Below are 19,122 nucleotides of genomic sequence, written 5' to 3'. Positions count from 1 at the left end.
TTTCAACCTAGGATCTGTTACTGCTAAATAGCTTCTTCTCCAACCTGAAACTTACATAATCTTCTGATTTGCCATAATTTTAGATTTATTTTGCTATCCCACAATTCCATTAGATAAAATGAGTAGATTACAAACACTTTTGTGTCTGATTTCTTCCCTCAATCATATAATTTTGATTCATCATAGTGCTTAAGTATCAGCAATCTATTGCTTTTTATCAGTGAATATGAAATTTTCTACAGATAGAGAAATTTTTATGAAGTTGACACATTTACTTCAGTTGTCGATGTCTAATAAAGTTCGAACAAAGATAGATGTTTTCATGTCTGTCGGATTATAGATATGACAAAATTACTTTTTTAGAAGATAGCCTCCTGATGAAAATATGGTCTTGCTTGAATTTAAGCTCACCTAGAAAATGTACATCTGGACATGTCATGTTGGGTACATGGAGCTAAGAGGAAGTCAGCCCCATCCTATGGGATGAATCCCAGGACATAGTAAGTATAAACAAGTAAGGAAAAGCCATGCACCAGCATCTGCTTATCCAACTATCTGCCTCCCTTTACTTCTCCAGTGTGCTTTGTGCCTCATACCGTGAGCCAAGCTAGGTCCTTCCTTTTGAAATGAGGACTTAATACACAGGGATTTCAAATGTCAGGATTGTTGACATTTTGAAGTATATAGCTTAATTTGTATGAGGTCATCCTTTATATTGAAGGAAGCTCTCTGTGTCCTGGATTATAGTTAACTAGATGCCAATAATGTCAATAACAGTTGTAAAAACCAAGGTAATAATTGGTTTTGCCAATTAACTCTGGGAAAGCAAAATTGGCTCCCAGTTGAAAATTTAGCTTGTAAGAATTTCCATATTTTTAAAAAAAATTAGCATTATTTATTCTGTCCTAGCATATTCTCCTATCATGGAATATGGCTCTCTATTTATTCTATATAATAGTTAATACCGTCAGAATTCTTTAATTCTAGGCCTTTTGACAACACCATCCAGGACGTAGTTAGTATTTCCATAATTTGTAAATATAGTTAAGCAGAGTTAAATGCCATTTATTTCATGTTTATTGAGTTAAATTCATATTCAAATGAGATTTTCAGAGATAAAAGGCAGTTAATTGCAAACCACACATGCTTTTGTTCAGCAGTAAAAGTTTTCAAAATAATAGCATGAAATTAAGACAAGTATGTGAGAATACAGATCATTTCTATAAATCTTGCCCCAGTTTTAGAAGTTTACTTATATTGACTTGTCATTGTGTGTGTGTGTATGTTTCTGTATTTGCTTTTACTTTTATATCTCATGTGAGAAACATGTATATGTCCCATCAGTGTCTACATGCTTTGTAATCTCAACATCACAGAGTCCTGCTAGATGTTATCACACTGTACCTGCATTTTCCCTAAGTCAGATCACTAAACCTGTGAAACAGTACTTAAAATTCTAAAGCTTGACCATTTCAACCAGGTGCACACATAAAGCTTCAAAGGGTGTCACATTGGAGGTTTATACACTTTTGTTTTGGGTTTTTTCTTTTTTTGGTGTGTTAATTTGTTTTAAGGTTTGTAGTGTTTAATTTTAGGATAATTTCTTAGGAACCAGCAATCTTCTTTGCTTTGAAGTCACTTTTCTTTTTACTTCTGAGTACAGTTTCAGGCTTATATTTTGCAACATTGTATTTTCACATCCACCTGTCTAAGAACTTTGAACTGTTTCCCAGCTTTGTGCTGACAAACAAAAACTGATTGGACATTTGTTTTGTTTACAGCTTTTGTTTGAGCATTAAGTGATCATTTTCATAAAGAGATGCCAAGGAGTGTAGTTGCTAAGTTACACAAAAATTTCAATGTTCAGTTTAATTAGCAGACACCATGCATGACTTTAAGCATAGCTGTCTTATTCCCCAGGCCAGTCATGATGTCATGATGTGCTGGTGATCAAGTTTTGCCTTTATGCATTTTCCATTGCTGGTCTTTTTTTTTTCCCTTTTTCCTCCTCCCTCCTCCTCCTTCCTCCTTCCTCCCTCCCCCTCCTCCTTTCCTCCTTCTCCTCCTCCTCCTCCTCCTCCTCCTCCTCCTCCTCCTCCTCCTCCTTCTTCTTCTTCTCTCTCTCTCATTTATTTTATTGAATATTTTTATTTACATTTCAAATGTTATCTCCCCTCTTTGTTTCCCTCTGTAACCCTCCCTCCTCCTGTCTCCACGAGGGTGTCCCCCACCCCACCCACTCCTGTTCCACTACCCTATCATGGCCCTATGCTGGGGTATCAAATCTTCACAGGAACCAGGGCTTCCCCTCCCATTGATTTCAGGCAATGCCACCCTCTGCCCCATATACAACTGGAGCCATGGGTCTGTCCATGTATAAATCTTTGGGTAGTGGTTTAGTCCCTGGGAGTTCTAGTTGGATGATATTGTTTTTCTTATGGGGTTTCAAGCCCCTTCAGCTCCTTCAATCCTTTCTCAAATTCCTCCAATGGGACACCATTCTCAGTTTGTCAGAATGCTGCTAGCATTCGCCTCTGTATTTCTCACGCTCTGGCTGTGCCTCTTAGGAGACAGCTATATCAGGCTCCTGTCAGCATGCACTTCTCGGTTTCATCAATATTGTCTAGTTCTGACATATATATATATATATATATATATATATATATATACATACATACATATGCTGGATCCCCAGGTGGGGCAGGCTCTGAATGGCCATTCCTTCAGTCTCTGCTACAAACTTTGTCTCCATATCTCCCCCTTTAAGAAGGACTGAAGCATCCATCCTTTGGTTGTCCTTCTTGAGCTTCATGTGGTCTTTGGTAATTCAAGCTTTTGGGCTAATATCCACTTATTAGGGAGAGCATACCATGTGTGATTTTTGTGATTGGGTTACCTCACTCAGGATGATATTTTCTAGTTCTATCGATTTGCCTATGAATTTCATGAAGTCATTTTTTTGATAGCTGAGTAGTATTCCATTATGTAGATGTCCCACATTTTCTGTATCCAGTCCTCTGTTGAAGGGCATATGGGTTCTTTCCAGCTTCTGGCTATTATAAATAAAACTGCTTTGAACATAATGGAGCATGTGTCTTTGTTATATGTTGGGGCATATTTTGGGTATATGCCCAGGAGAGGTATAGCTGGGTCTCAGGTAGTACAATATCCAATTTTCTGAGGAAACTCCAGACTGATTTCCAGAGTGTTTGTACCAACTTTTATTCATGAATTAGTAAACATTTTTCTGCTATTTCTGTGACTTTGAAGATATACACTTAGGCCTTTTCCATTCATGCATGCTTTGTAGTTGTAGAGGAGCACATCGTATTCTTCAATTGATGACTTGTTTTCTTGTGTTTTGTGTTAGGTGTTAAAGGTTTCCTATATGTTTACATGCAAATTATTAGTCAGCTTTTCTTTATGTCGCCTGAATAGTATTTAGAGATAAATGGTTTTATTCTTGTTTATGTTTAACTTTTGAGTTCTCTTTTTCTTTTTCTTCCTTTTTTTCCTTTTACTTTATATTGATTTTAAGAACACAATTGTGTGAATCTCCTTGTATGTATGTGCATGTGACTGTGCAGGCAGAGAGAATTGGTTGATCTGGAGATATAATTGTATCTAAATGTTGTTAGCTCCTTCGTGTGGGTTCTAGAAACTGAACACAGGCTTTTAATAAGAGTATCATGCACTCTTGTGGTACAGTGGGACATCACCAGCTCCAGTATTAACTCATTGTGGTGAATGAATATACTTACCTTTATTACTGCCATGGCTTGATGCAATAGAAACTTCTCTGATGATGACTTAGAAAACTGATCTGTGAGTGTACCAGAATATTATTAAGAGTCATTCAATCACCATACTTTATTTTTCTATTTTTAGCTTTACCCTAGGTGTATGAGCTAACTAGTCCTGGTTTTTGATCGCCCAAGAAGTATTGGGTATGGGCTCATGGAGTGAGCCTTAAGTTAAATCAGATACTGGTTGGTTACTTCCAATAGACTGTTTTCCACAAACTGGCAGCAAAGCCCCGTTGCTGAAAGGAAATACGTACACAACTCATTGAAGTAGAGTTGGTGTCTACAAAGCACCTCTATTCCTGTTTTAGTGCCTCTGCTGCAGGAATGTAGTGTAATGCTACAAAAATGAAAACATAAACACCAAGCTAGTCACAAAATCTCTCATCTATAGTGCTCCAAAAGTAGTGCATTGCCTGAAAGATATACTAGTGTAACTGTTGACATTATTTCTTTAAGTGCTTCTAACCCAGTTTAGATTCCTGTTGAGAATTCTTGGTTTAGATCTGTTTTATGTTTTTAATTAGACTATTTAGCTTGTTGATATTTATTTTTTAGTTATATATACATACATACATACACACACACACACACACACACACACATATATGAAATTAAGCTTCTGATGGAGGTGTAGTTGGTGAAAATCTTTTCTGATTCTGTAGGCTGCCATTTTGTTCACTTGATGATGTTCTTTGATTTATAGAAGCTTTTCCATTTCATGAGGATCCATTTATTAATTGAGCCTGATCTATTGGTGTTATTGGGAAGTTGTCTCCTGTGTAAATGTGTTCAAGGCTACTCCCCACTTTTTCTACTCTCAGGTTCAGTGTATCTTATTTTATGTTTCATTAAGATATGAGTTTTCCCAGGCTGATAGATATAGGTCTATTTGTATTCTTCTACATGCAGACATCCAAGTAGTTGAATACCCGGACCATTTATTGAAGATACTTTTGTTTTTCCTTTATATAATTCTGATTTCTTTATCAAAAATCAGGTGTTCATAGGTGTGTGAATTTACCTATGGGTCTTCAATTTGATTCCATTGATCAACCTGTCTCTTTTTATGCTAATAGCTCTGTAGTAGAGCTTGAAATTAGGGACAGTAATGCTTCTGCAAGTTCTTTCATTGTACAGGATTGCTGTAGCTATCCTGAGGGCTTTTTTTTTTTTTTCATATGAAGCTCAGTACTGTTCCTTCAAGGTCTGTAAAGAATTACTTTGGATCTTTGATGGGGATTGGTTTTGATAAGATGGCTATTTGTACTATGTTAATTATACTGATTCATGAATACAAGAGACCTTTTCATCTTAATTATACTGATTCATGAGTACAGGAACCCTTTTCATCTTAACGTTTGATGTTCTTGTCATATAGATCTTTCGTTTGTTTGGTAAAAGTTATACCAAAATATTTTTTAGTATTTGTTACTATTATGAAGGTTGTTGTTTCTCTGATTTCTCTTTCCATCCATTTGAGATTAAATCTCCCATTATTATTGTCTGGGGTTCAATGTCTGATTTAAGCTTTATTAATGTGTGAGTGAGTATGTGTGTGTGTGTGTGTGTGTGTGTGTGTGTGAGAGAGAGAGAGAGAGAGAGAGAGAGAGATTATTTACTTGCTGATGTTTTTACGGGTGTAGTTTACCTCCTTGGGTTAGATCTTCCTTCTAGTTCCTTCTGTATGACTGGATTTATAGACAGATAATTGTTTAAAATTTGAGTTTGTCATAGAATATGTTGTTTTCTCTATCAATTGTGATGGAAAGTATTGTAATGCATACTAGTTTCGTCTGGCATCTGTGATCTCCTAGAGACCACAATACATCTATTTATTCTGGGTCTTCTGTCTTCTAGAGTGGTCATTTAGAACTTGCATGTAATTCTAAATTTTTGCTTTTATATGGTGCTTGGCCTTTTTTCCCTTGCAGCTTTTAATATTCATTCTTTGTTCTTCTTATTTAGTGTTTTGATTATTAGTATAATTATTATCTTTCATTTATTATCTAATCTATTTGGTGTTCGCTGAGCTTCTAGTATGTTTATAGGTATCTCTTTAGGTTAAGAATTTTTTTTCTATGATTTTGTTGAAAATATTTTCTCAGTCTTTGAGCTGGGTTTCTTCTCCTTCTTTTATTCCTATTAGTCTTAGGTTTGTTCTTTTCCTGGGGTCCGAGATATCCTGGACATCTTGTGCCAGGAATTATATAGGCTTAAGATTTTCGTTGACAGATGATTCAACTTTTTCTATTGTATCCTTTACACCTCAGAGTCTTCCATCTTGTGTATTCTGTTCTTAATGCTTGAGGTTCTTTTCCTGCTTACCTGGGCTTTCAATCTCCAGAATTTCCTCAGTTTGTTTTCTTTACTGCTTCCATTTCTGTTTTCAGGTCTTGAGCATTTTTTCGCTCCATTAATTTATGTTTTATGAACATTACTTCCTGATCACAACACCCCCTCTCCTCCCAGTCTCTCTTACATAGTCCCTCCATCCTTAATGCCCTCTCCTTATCCTCTAATAATGGGGAGCCCCCCTAGGTAAAACCCACCCTGGCACATCAAATCATTATAGGACTAGGCACATCCTCTCTCACTGAGCCAAGATAAAGAAGCCCAGTTTGTGGAACAGGATCCACAGGCACCAGAGTCAGAGCAGAGCTGTTTGTCTGCTACATATGTGCTGGAGTTGTTTTTCCAACCTATGTATACTCTTTGGTTGGCATATTGGTCTCTGGGAGCCCCCAAAAGTTCAGATAAGTTGACTCTGTTGGTCTTCTTATTCCAGGTTTGGGGTGTCTGAGAGAGTGCCCCCTGACCAGTTTTAGCAGATTTCTATTCTCTGTCTCTGTGTCTTTGTCTCTGTCTCTGTTTCTGTCTCTGTGTCTCTGTCTCCATTTCTGTGTCTCTGTATCTGTGTCTCTGTCTCTGTCTCTCTGTCTCTCTCTGCCTCTCTCTGTCTCTCTCTCTGTCTCTCTCTCACTCTCTCGCTATCTCCCTCTCTGGCTCTCCCTAAACTTGATCCCACCCCCACCACAGTTCTCTAGATCACCTCTCCCACCCAGTTTTTTCCCTTCTACATTTCAATGGCTATTTTATTTTCGTTCTGAGTAAGAATCAAACATCCTGCCTTGGACTCCTTGCTGTTTAACATTTTTGAGTCTGTGGATTATAACACGTTTATCCTGTACTTTATTTCTTCCTTCCTTTCTTTTTCTTCTCAGCTTTCCATTAGGGGTTTAGTTATTTCAACCCACTGTTGGTTTGTGTTTTGGGGGTTTCTTTAAGTGATTTATTCATTTTCTCCTATTGTTTTTGTTTTCCTGAATTCCCTAAGGAACTTTTTTTGTTCATTTCCTCTTTAAGAAGCTTCATTATCTTCATAACATTGGTTTTAAAGTTATTTACTAGTGTGTCCACAGCACTGTAATGTTCTGGGGTTGCTGCAGTAGGATAGCTGGGCTGTGGGGTTCCCATATTGTGTGACTCTTGTTAATTATATTCTTGCATTGGTGTCTAGGCATCTGGGATTGAGATTAATATAAACCTAAGAGCTGATTTCTGATTGGTTTTGGTTGGGTGTTTTAGTTCCTAGAATTTTGTTCCTTGTTCCATTGTCTGGTGTTTGTGTTCTGCATTTCTGGTAATTTTGTTGACTTCTGGTCTAGCACGGAGTCTTCAAGAAAATTGGGAGCTGGATTCTGGTAGCTAGTATGAGCTTCTGTCCAGCAGGAGATCTCTGCTATGACTGGTGTGGCCTAGACTCGACCTGTGGGTATCCACCACTCTAGGAGACGGGCATCACCCAGAGGGCAGGAAAGTAGGGTAAAACAGGGTAGTGGTAGTGTCAGGAGCTTGGGTCTTTCTGGCAGTTGGGGCCCTAACCTGTTCTGGCCAGGAGGCCTGTACACAGGCAAGGGATACCTACCCTCTGTGGGGCTTTGGAAATGGCAGGGAGAGGAACAGAGATACATGTCTACAGGGGAGTCTTTGAAATCCAACTGAAGGGCATGGAGGGGTTTGAGTGTAGCTGGGGCTCTTACTTTTCTGTCTGGCCTGGCATGCACCTGAGAAGAGTTCACTCAATTAGTGTGGGCACAGGGAAATGGGTTAGGGGACATAGGTCATGGTGGTGGAGTGTCAGTGGCTTGGGCTTAGGGCTCTAAACCTAGATAGAGAACAGAATATTGCAGAAGGCAGATAGGGCTCTTATAATCTGTTCTTACTGACCTGGCCGGCCTCCAACTTAGCAAGGGCTATCTGCTAGTGTATGGACTGGCACAAAGATACAAGATAGTGGGAGGCATTTGGGCTTTGTGTGTGTCTCAACAGCTTGGATCTTTAGGCTCTGAACCAGGGAAGTGGGGCAACTGAGGCATCAGGTAGGGTTCTTGCCTGTTTCAGTTGGGCTGGTCTCCACAACAGCAGAGGATTCTATATGGCAATTTGTACTATAATGTAACTTATTGTAATAAAGAAGAAGTATCATATTCAAGAAGATTTTAAGCAAAAACTTGACAATGTTCAGCTTTAAACATATACTTTAAACTGTACTTTCTTCTTGTGCTGCCAGCGACGCTTTAAGACCCATTATCATATGATTTCCATGTGTTTCGTTTATCGATTGGTGCAGAGAACACCATTCTGTTGGTACTAGCAGCTAATCAAGAGTTTTCCATGGCTTAGTCCTGGGTAAATATGGAGGGATGGTGGTGGTAGGTCGGTCTGAATCTACTAGAAAACATTTAAATCATTGTTCACCTTCTCTGGGAAGGTAAGTGCAATTATAGGATCTGGTTTCTGTACATCTATATTTCTGCCTACCAGAACTTTTTCTATCTGAAGGACTTCTAACAGTTCTTTAATTGTTTTGTTGGGAATAAATTTTTAGTTCCTATCTGGAAATTTTTATTATTCTTATTTTGCTTCCTATTTTCATTGCATGTATAATTGTGTGTCACTGGGTTTTGTTTGCATGTTATTTTCTTTTCATTTGCTATTTAATTGTGCATTTGATTAGCGTATCTAAAACTGGCACAATGGAAGGTGTGACAAAAAAAAATTCTATTCATGTCTGAGGCCACCTGGGTTACAGAAAAAGTTCCATGCCACCCTGGGATATAGAAAATTACCCTATCTCAAAGACAACCTAGAAAAATCTGTTATAGATCCGTCTGTCTCACAAATTATCCTAGCCCCTAACCATCTTCTACTTTTGTCTTTTCTTAAGAATATCTATTTTAATTCATTGGGATTTTGAAGTTAATTTTGAGTGGGATTTTAGTTCTGTTCTAATTTATAGTTTTGCTAATTTTTGTGTTTTTTTAAATGTAGGTTTGATTATTTTGTGTTTTTTTTTTTAATGTATGTTTTAAGGTTTTCATCTGTCCCTAATGTTAGACATTCCCTTCACATATTTCTTCACCTTTCTTTTGGTTTTCTTTGTTTTATGATGATACATTCAGATAGTCCCATCATTGTTCTCCCCAAACTTTAGATGACTTGTCTTTTAATTTCACATTTTTGTGCTATTCTGTTTATATTTGGATAACATCATTGATCTGTCTTTGGAGTAATGTCTTCTTTACTCTGTTTCAATTCTGATGGACTTATCAAAGACATTCCTAAATATAACTTTTTAAAAAGTTAATACTCCTCTTTCTCTCTTTTTTCCTCTTTATGAAGTGGGATTTGGAATTTCCAACGGGGGCGGGGGGAGCTATTATTGCCGAAGCTTTTCCAATGTAATTTAGATTTCAAGGTTTCCTATTGATGCCCAGAATTTGGTGTCAAGAACTTTTTTCCCAAATTTATTTTCTTAATACGTTCAAGGTTTACTTTGCATATTTATCTTCTTTTTCACAGCATCTCAAGAGGAATTTTTCTCTTAACACTTAACTCAGTTTTGTTTCATTTTTGTTGTTTGTCTCACTATATTTTTGTTGTTTTCAATAGGATAAATGTGGGGACTGTTTTTGGAAATGGACTTACTTGTGTTCTCATGGAGGTAATGTGTTAAAGGTCATCGTGGGTATAGCCTTCAGTAAAGTCTTCCTCTATATGCTGTGGTGGGTTTAGTACTTTTTTATACAGAGACAGAATATATTTTGCTCTTATTCCTTTTATTCATCTCTAACTGAACTGCTGTGTTCTTAAGTGGCTTGTTATGTTGGCCTTTTATGTGAAAGCTAACATTTGTGCTACATAAAATATAGGGCAGATTTATGAAATTCATAGACAAATGGTTGGAACTGGAAAATATCATCCTGAGTGAGCTAACCCAATCACAGAAAAACACACATGGTATGCACTCATTGATAAGTGGCTATTAGCCCAATTGCTTGAATTACCCTAGATGCATAGAACACATGAAACTCAAGACGGATGATCAAAATGTGAATGCTTCACTCCTTCTTTAAAAGGGGGAACAAGAATACCCTTGGCAGGGAATAGAGAGGCAAAGATTAAAACAGAGACAGAAGGAACACCCATTCAGAGCCTGCCCCACATGTGGCCCATACATATACAGCCACCCAATTAGACAAGATGGATGAAGCAAAGAAGTGGAGGCCGACAGGAGCCGGATGTAGATCTCTCCTGAGAGACACAGCCAGAATACAGCAAATACAGAGGCGAATGCCAGCAGCAAACCACTGAACTGAGAATAGGACCCCCATTGAAAGGGAATCAGAGAAAGAACTGGAAGAGCTTGAAGGGGCTTGAGACCCCATATGTACAACAATGCCAAGCAACCAGAGCTTCCAGGGACTAAGCCACTACCTAAAGACTATACATCGACTGACCCTGGACTCTGACCTCATAGGTAGCAATGAATATCCTAGTAAGAGCACCAGTGGAAGGGAAGCCCTTGGTCCTGCTAAGACTGAACCCCAGTGAACGTGATTGTTGGGGGAGGGCGGCAACCGGGGAGGGTGGGGAGGGAACACCCAAAAGAAGGGGAAGGAGGGATTAGGGGATGTTTGCCCGGAAACCGGGAAAGGGAATAACATTCGAAATGTAAATAAGAAATAACTCAAGTTAATTAAAAAAAAAAAAAGAAAAGAAAAAAATATAGGGCAGAGATGTATCTGAGTAAAATATAAGCAGTTGTTGCCCTTTCTTTCCTATTGCTACATGAGGAAGGAATGATCAACGTTCTCACTCTGATGGAGAAGCTCCCTGTCACCTTACAGAACTTAGCATCTACAGAAATATACCTTTGACCTTGTTTAATACAAAGATCTATTAATGAAGATGGAATGTCTGCCTAAACCTGATGTTCTGATCCCATGCAGTGGATACCCTAAGCTAATATAAAGGACAAGGGGAAACACCAGCAGAACAGTGTAATTCTCTGCTTTCTGACCAGCTCAGATATGAACAACTTTTGCTTTTGCTGTCAACATGCACCAGCCTCTTAAATGAGATTCAAACTAAAACTTTTCTGGATTAGGGTGATTATTTTCAAGTATCTGATAACATGAATGAAAACTAATAATAACTTCCTCAGGCAAACCTGTTGAAAAAAAAAACATTTTGATGAAGCAGACACAGGAGAAAAAAAAATGTTCTGCTAAGGCAAGCACATGAAAGGACATGTGATGAAGGATTCTTTACTAAAAGCATGCATGTATCGGTCCACCTTACATTTAATAGTTGAGGTCTCTTTTTCAGACTCCGTAGAGAGAAATTTACAAAAAACAAACAAACAAACAAAAAACAAACAAACAAACAAACAAAAAAAAAACCCCTCCTGGTCATGTGCTGTAGTTTCTTGCTGCTTCCTTGGACTCGGACTAATTGGCAAAGAGATGTCCGCAGCGACAGATGCCCATGCTAAGGTAAGACCCACGGAGAACACCGATGTTTGGATGCTTGCTTATAGAGATAGCTGTGCAAAGCTTGTTGGTCTAGCACCATTGCTGATTTTCACTTCACTTAGCTGAGAGTGGCACAGCCTAGAACTTTTCTTGTTTTTCCTGCCGGTCCCTCCTGCTTACCCTTGCCGAGGCTGAGGTCTGCCTATCTCTGCTATGTAGTGCTACTACTGCTGCTGATTCCTGTTTGCTACCCGACTCTACCAAATTGCGCTACGGATATTTCTGTGAAGTGTTTTAGAGTAGATTGAGCGGCCGTTGCTAACCTGTGAGTTGAACGGCCAGTTTCCTCGCAATGCGGATGGAAATTGCTCCAAAGAACCATTTCTAAAGAGGTCCACTTCCCACATATCCGATCTTTTGAACCACCTCTGGCGGGTGGTGGGCTAAAAGGGAGGGTAAAGCATTTAAGAACCATCATTAGAAATAGACTTTGAAAAAAATATGAGTTACATTGACTTCCATTGAATCTCAAGTTTCAGAGGGTTTTACAACACACTAATGAACACCTACCTTTATCCATGAAATAAAATTAGCTCGTTTCATTCCCAGTGGCAATTGTTCCATCTATGATCCTTTATTTTCCTACTCATGGTTTTGGTTTTAGTTTTTACTTTTGTTTTTCAGTCATAGCAAGTTCTTGAATGTGATACATTCAAGAAAACCATCATTTTATAGTTTATTTAATTTTTAATTTTAAATATAGGAACAAAGGCCACTCAGTCTTTTCTCCATGCTCACTCTGGAAAGCTTTAATTTCTCATCCTTATATAGGCATTTGTTTAAGTATACTATGAAAATAGCCACTTGCCCTAAAACTTTGTTCATTAATGAGAATATATGTTAATTCATACACCCTCCTCTGTCCTATTTCACTTTTTATTCGGACAAAAGCACTACTACATTGCACCATTACCATTTCATTAAATTTCAAATTTTGGTTTCAACATACATGCACTCACATTTATACATAAACAGAGAAGCATACATACTTTAAATATATTTCTAATTTTATGAAACTTTGCTTAACTGACTCTCATTTTTATTTTTTACCTAGGCATATATCGAGATTTGTGGCATTTATCCAAATAGGGCACCGTCAGAAATGCTTGAAAACTTCTATTCTTTCCAGAGTAAATAAAAACTTTACCTGAAGCTGTGAGGGAGCACAGTTATTTGTACAGGAAGTAATTTAAGCAGATTCCAGGTAAAATAATAGGAGGATGTGGCTTCTTTCAACTTAAGAATTCTCAAATATTACGTTCCTCCGATTCATAAAAAATTTGTCTATATTGTGTAGTGCTAAACATTGGTTATTACTCCAAAATCATATGGCAAATTAAGTCTTTAAGAAAATTAGAACAAAATTGTATGCAATAGACAATGAGAAATATAACATACAAAAGGATGTTATTTTGCCGTTTACTTCTCACAAACACCTGGACTGAGAAGACTGTATGGTGATTGTAGTGCTAGTCATGGTGCTTGCATGCGTTAGTAATTCACAAATTACTCTTCAGGAGTTATTTCTTCTGTCATTGGTAAAATAGTTGAGACAATTTTGCAACATTGTTCCCTTAGAAAATTTGAACATGCCATTATGTTCAATTTTATATTCAGACAGACATGAAAAATATTATTCTACCACAAACGCTTAAATGACAATTAGGTACTCGTTATTAAATCTTGAATGTCATCATAGAACTCCATCACAAAATGTTCTGTCTGTGAACGCCGAAGTCATAGAATCTGTTTTATACAGTTGAGCAGGGCACAAAGGCGTCTGCTATGATTAATGTATATTTCATGCTTCTACTTTGAAAGCGATGTTTTGGAGACTGAGGCAATATGAAATTGGGTGCTGTAAGTACTGGAAAATCATTTTTATTATTTCTCAGATAAGAAGCTCATTTTAAGTTTCCAACAAATCGTCTATGACTTAGCCAAGTGCACCATCTATCAATTATGGGTATCACTTAACATGCATACCTACCTACCATTGCCCATTTACATGTAGACAATTTGGCAAAAGTCACTCAGTTCAGCGAGCTTGCTTTTATACTGAATCATGGTATTTATACAAAGGGCTGTCTCAAATACCCACCTTCTCTAGTGTTTAGACAAATCAAATGAAATTCAAATTGTTAAAATTAGCCAGACAGAATCAATGCCTCCTGAGGAAGCTGCGGGGAATGATAAGTTAATCTGAAGATATGGTCTCCAACAGTGGTGAATATTTAATCTTGTGTTTAAACTGTAACAAAGTTTGACTGAAAATACCTTAATGTATTTTCATTTACCCTAAGTGCTTATTCTTACAGCTCCAGCGTGGAGACAATGGTCCTTCAGTGTTGTATTATGGTTATCAAAGAAAAGATTTCTTTTTGATAAATGAAGCTGTGTGGCCATCAGAAAATGGTACGTGCCTGACAGAGCAATTGCTTATCTCTCCTGCCCATTGTGTAGTTAACAATATTGATGAAATACAGAAGAGACAAAAGGAAAGCATGAAATAATGTTCCATGTTTCTGGAAAGGGATGAGTGTTTTATAAGTGTCATTTATGGTTTTGGCTGTCTTAGCATTCCCATAGGGGTGCTTTCGTTAAAATGTTGCTAAGCACTGAAAACTCAAAATCAAGTCTTTATAACAAAAGTTGATTGGAATATATTGCATAGATATTTGAGTAATATAGCCATTGATACCCAAATTCCTCTCAAATTAATAAAATAGACAAGATCTTTTCTTTTAATAAAAATTGTCACAAATGTGACAGATTATTCCGTAGATAGGAATATTATTATTACTTATATTACTTATTACTTATAATTTTGAATGTTCTATTTTATATTTTGTTCTTATGCTTGCCTTTGTTATATGTTCTGGTGCATGTGGCCAGGTAAACACAGTTGTAAAGACCAAGGGAAGTCCTTTGGTATCAGTTTGATCACTCTTCAACATAATTTTTACTGAAAGATCAGAAAGCCAGAGTCACCCTTTGTCTCTGATCTCACATTGTTGGGATTTCTGGTCATTGCTTATATGCATTCAAATTCTTTTGTTTTGTATTTTTTGTTTTATTGGATTTTTTTAAATTTACATTTCAAATGTTATTCCCTTTTACCCTATTTCCTGGATATAAGCCCCTTATTCCATCCCCCTCCCCTTCTACTATAACAGTGTTCCCTTTCCCACCCCCTGACATTTCCCTCCACTGGGGGTCAAACCTTGGCAGGAACAAGGGCTTCTCCTTCCACTGGTACCCAACAAGGCCATTCTCTGCTACATATGCAATTGGAGCCATGGGTCAGTCCATGTATAGTCTTTGGATAGTGTTTTAGTCCCCAGGATCTCTGGTTGTTTGGTATTGTTCTTAAAGGGTTGCAGGCCCCTTCAGCTCTTTCAATCCTTTCTCCAATTCCTCCAATGGGGGTCCCATTCTCAGTTCAATGGTTTGCTGCTAGCATTCACCTCTGTATTTGACATGCTCTGGCTGTGTCTTTCAAGAGACATCTATATCTGGTTACGGTCATCATGCACTTTTTAACTTCATCAATCTTATCTAGTTTTGGTGGGTATAAATATATGGATCACATGTGGGGCAGGCTCTGAATGGCCATTCCATCAGTCTCTGCTCCAAACTTTGCCTCCATATCCCCTCCTATGAATATTTGTATTCTCCCTTTTAAGAAGGAGTGGAACATCCACATTTTGGTTATTCTTTTTCTTGAGCTTCATGTGGTCTGTGGATGGTATCCTGGGTTAATATCCACTTATCAGTGAATGCATATCATGTGTGTTTTTCTGTGTTTGGGTTACCTCACTCAGGATGATATTTTCTATTTCAATCCATTTGCCTATGGAATTCATGGAGTCATTGTTTTTGATAGCTGAGTAGTACTCCATTGAGTAAATGTACCACATTTTCTGTATATCCATTCCTCTGTTAAAGGGCATCTGAGTCCTTTCCAGCTTCTGGCTATTATAAATTAGGTTGCTATGAACACAGTGGAGCATGTGTCTTTGTTGTATGTTGGAACACCTTTTGGGTATATGCCAAGGAGAGGTACAGCTGGGTCTTCATGTAGTACAATGTCCATTTTTATGAGGAACCTCCAGACAAATTTCTAGGGTAGTTGTACCAGTATCTGTTGTCACCTGAGTTTTTGATCATAGCCATTCTGACCGGTGTGGTGTGGAATCTCAAGTTGTTTTGATTTGCATTTCTCTGATGACTAAGGATGTTCAGCATTTCTTTAGGTACTTTTCAGGCATTTGATTCTCCTCAGCTGAGAATGTTTTGCTTAGCTCTGTACCCCATTTTTCAATAGTGTTATTTGGCACTCTGGAGTCTACCTTATTGAGTTCTTTGTGTATATTGGATATTAGCCCTCTATCAGTTGTAGGATTGGTAAAGATCTTTTCCTAATCTGTTGGTTGTCGTTTTGTCTTAACAACAGTGTCCTTTGCCTTACAGAAGCTTTGCAGCTTTATGAGGTTCCATTTGTTGATTCTTGATCTTAGAGGATAATCCATTGGTGTTTTGTTCAGGAAAATTTCCCCAGTGTCCATGTGTTCGAGATTCTTCCCCACTTTTTGCTCTATTAGTTTGAATGTATCTGGTTCCTTGTGTAGGTCTTTGATCCACTTGGACTTGAGCTTTGTACAGGATGATAAGAATGGTTCGATTTGCATTCTTCTACATGCTGATCTCCAGTTGAACCAGCACCATTTGTTGAAAATGCTATCTTTCTTCAATTGGATGGTTTTAGCACCTTGTCAAAGATCAAGTGATCATAGGTGTGTGGGCTTATTTCTGGATCTTCAATTCTATTCCACTGATCTACCTATTTGTCTCTGTACCAATACCATACAATTTTTATCACTATTGCTCTGTAATACTGCTTGAAGTCAGGGATGGTGATTCCCCCAGAACTTTTTATTGTTGAGTATAGTTTTCACTATCCTGGATTTTTTGTTATTCCAAATAAATTTGCAAATTTCTCTTTCTAACTCGATGAAGAAATGAGTTGGAATTTTGATTGGGATTATATTTAATCTGTAGGTTGCTTTTGGCAAAATGGCCATTTTTACTATATTAATCTTGCCAATCCATGAGCACGGGAGGTATTTCCATCTTCTGAAATCTTCTTCACTTTCTTTCTTCAGAGACTTGAAGTTCTTGTTATGTAGATCTTTCACTTTCTTGGTCAGAGTCACACCAAGGTATTTTATATTATTCGGGTCTATTGTAAAGGGTGTTATTTCCCTATTTTCTCAGCCTGTTTATCCTTTGAGTAGAGGAAGACTACTGATTTGCTTGAGTTAATTTTATACCCAGCAACTTTGCTGAAGTTGATTATGAGGCTTAGCAGTTCTCTGGTGGAACTTTTGGGGTCACTTATGTATACTATCACATCTTTTGCATATAGTGATATTTTGACTTCTTCCTTTCCAATTTGTATGCCTTTGACCTTTTTTTTTTTTTTTTTTTTTTTTTTCTAATTGCTCTGGCTAGGACTTCGAGTACTATATTGAATAAGTAGGGAGAGAGTGGGCAGCATTGTTTAGTCCCTGATTTTAGAGGGATTGCTTCAAAGTTCTCTCCATTTATTTGATGTTGGCAACTGGTTTGCTGTATATGGCTTTTACTGTATTTAGGTATGCGCCTTGAATTCTTTCTAGGATGTTTATCATGAAGCAGTGTTGAATTTTGTCAAATGTTTTCTCAGCATCTTATGAGATCATGAGGTCTTTATTTTCCTTGAATTTCTTTACATAGTGGATTACCTTGATTGATTTCCGTATTTTGAACCATCCCTGCTTCCCTGGGATGAAGCCTACATGAGCATGATGGATGATCATTTTGATGTGTTCTTGGATTTGGGTTGTGAGTATTTCATTGAGTATTTTTTCATCAATATTCATAAGGGATATTGGTCTGAAGTTCTCTTTCTTTGTGGGTCTTTGTGTGATTTAGGTATAAGCATAATTGTGCCTTCACAGAAGGAATTGGGTAAGAGTCTGTCTGTTTCTATTTTGTGGAATAGTTTGGACAGTATTGGTATGAGGTCTTCTATGATGCTGTGATAGAATTCTGCACCCATCTGGACCTGGGCTCTTTTTGTTTTGGAGACTTTTAGTAACTGCTTTCTATTTCTTTAGGTATTATGGGATTGCTTAGATGGTTTATACCAGGTTCTAGATTTAACTTTGGTACCTGGTATTTGTCTATAAAATTGTCTATTTCCCTCAGATTTTCCAGTTTGTTGAATATATATAGGCTTTTTTGTTAAACCTGATGATTTTTTTAATTTCCTCAGATTCTGTTGTTTTGTCTTCCTTTTCATTTCTAATTTTGTTAATTTGGATATATTCTCTGTGCCCTCTGGTTAGTATGGCTAAGGGTTTTTCTATCTTGTTGATTTTCTCACAGAACCATCTCTTGGGTTTGTTGATTCTTTGTACAGTCCCTTTTGTTTCTACTTGGTTGATTTCAGTCCAGAATTTGATTATTTCCTGCCTTCTACTCCTCTTGGGTGTATTTGTTTTTTTCTGTTCTAGAACTTTTAGGTGTACTCGCACCTTTATTTTTTGGAGGTACTCAGATCTGAGTTTTCCTCTTAGCACTGCTTACATTGCACCACGTAAGTTTGGGTATGTTATGCCTTCATTTCATTAAATTCTAAAAGGTCTTTAATTTGTTTCTTTATTTCTTCCTTGACCAAGTTAACATTTAGTAGAGAGTAGTTCAACTTCCATGTATATGTGGGGTTTCTAATAGTTTTGTTGTATTGAAAACCAGCCTTAGTCCCTGGTGATCTGATAAGATGCATGGGATCATTTCTATCTTCTTGTATCTGTTGTGGCTTGTTTTGTGGCTGATTATATGATCAGTTTTGGAAAAGGTACCATGAGGTGCTGAGAAGAAGGTATATCCTTTTGTTTTAGGATGAAATGTTCTGTAAGAATCTGTTCATAACTTTCTTAGTTTCTCTATGTCTCTGTTTAATTTCAGTTTCAATGATCTGTCCATTGATGAGAGTGGGGTGTTGAAATCTCCTAGTATTATTATGTGAGGTACAATATGTTATTTGAGATTTAGTAAGATTTCTTTTATGAACGTAGGTACCGTTGCATTTGGAGCATGAATATTTAGGATTGAAAATTCATCTTGGTGGATTTTACCTTTCATAAGTATGAAGTGTCCTTCTTTATCTATTTTGATCACTTTTGGTTGAAAGTAGATTTTATTTGATATTAAAATGGCTACTCCAGTTTGTTTCTTCAGACCATTTGCTTAAAAAATTGTTTTCCAGCCTTTTACTCTGAGGTAGTACCTGTCTTTGTCTCTGAGGTGTGTTTCTTGTATGCAGTCCTCTTTACATATCCAGTCTGTTAGTCTGTGTCTTTTTATTGGGGAATTGAATTCATTGATGTTCA

At 37.3% G+C, this 19,122-nt stretch overlaps 1 pseudogene; it reads left to right on the top strand.

The window, feature by feature from the left end:
• The first annotated feature begins 11,614 nt into the window (after window positions 1-11,614).
• LOC116904345 overlaps window positions 11,615-19,122 on the top strand; it is a 119,474-nt pseudogene continuing 111,966 nt past the window's right edge.

This window comes from Rattus rattus, chromosome 6 (assembly GCF_011064425.1).
Source record: "Rattus rattus isolate New Zealand chromosome 6, Rrattus_CSIRO_v1, whole genome shotgun sequence".
In the NCBI taxonomy this organism is placed as follows: domain Eukaryota; kingdom Metazoa; phylum Chordata; class Mammalia; order Rodentia; family Muridae; genus Rattus; species Rattus rattus.
The sequence above is the reverse complement of the archived record's forward strand: the minus strand, read 5'-3'. Positions and strand labels throughout refer to the sequence as shown.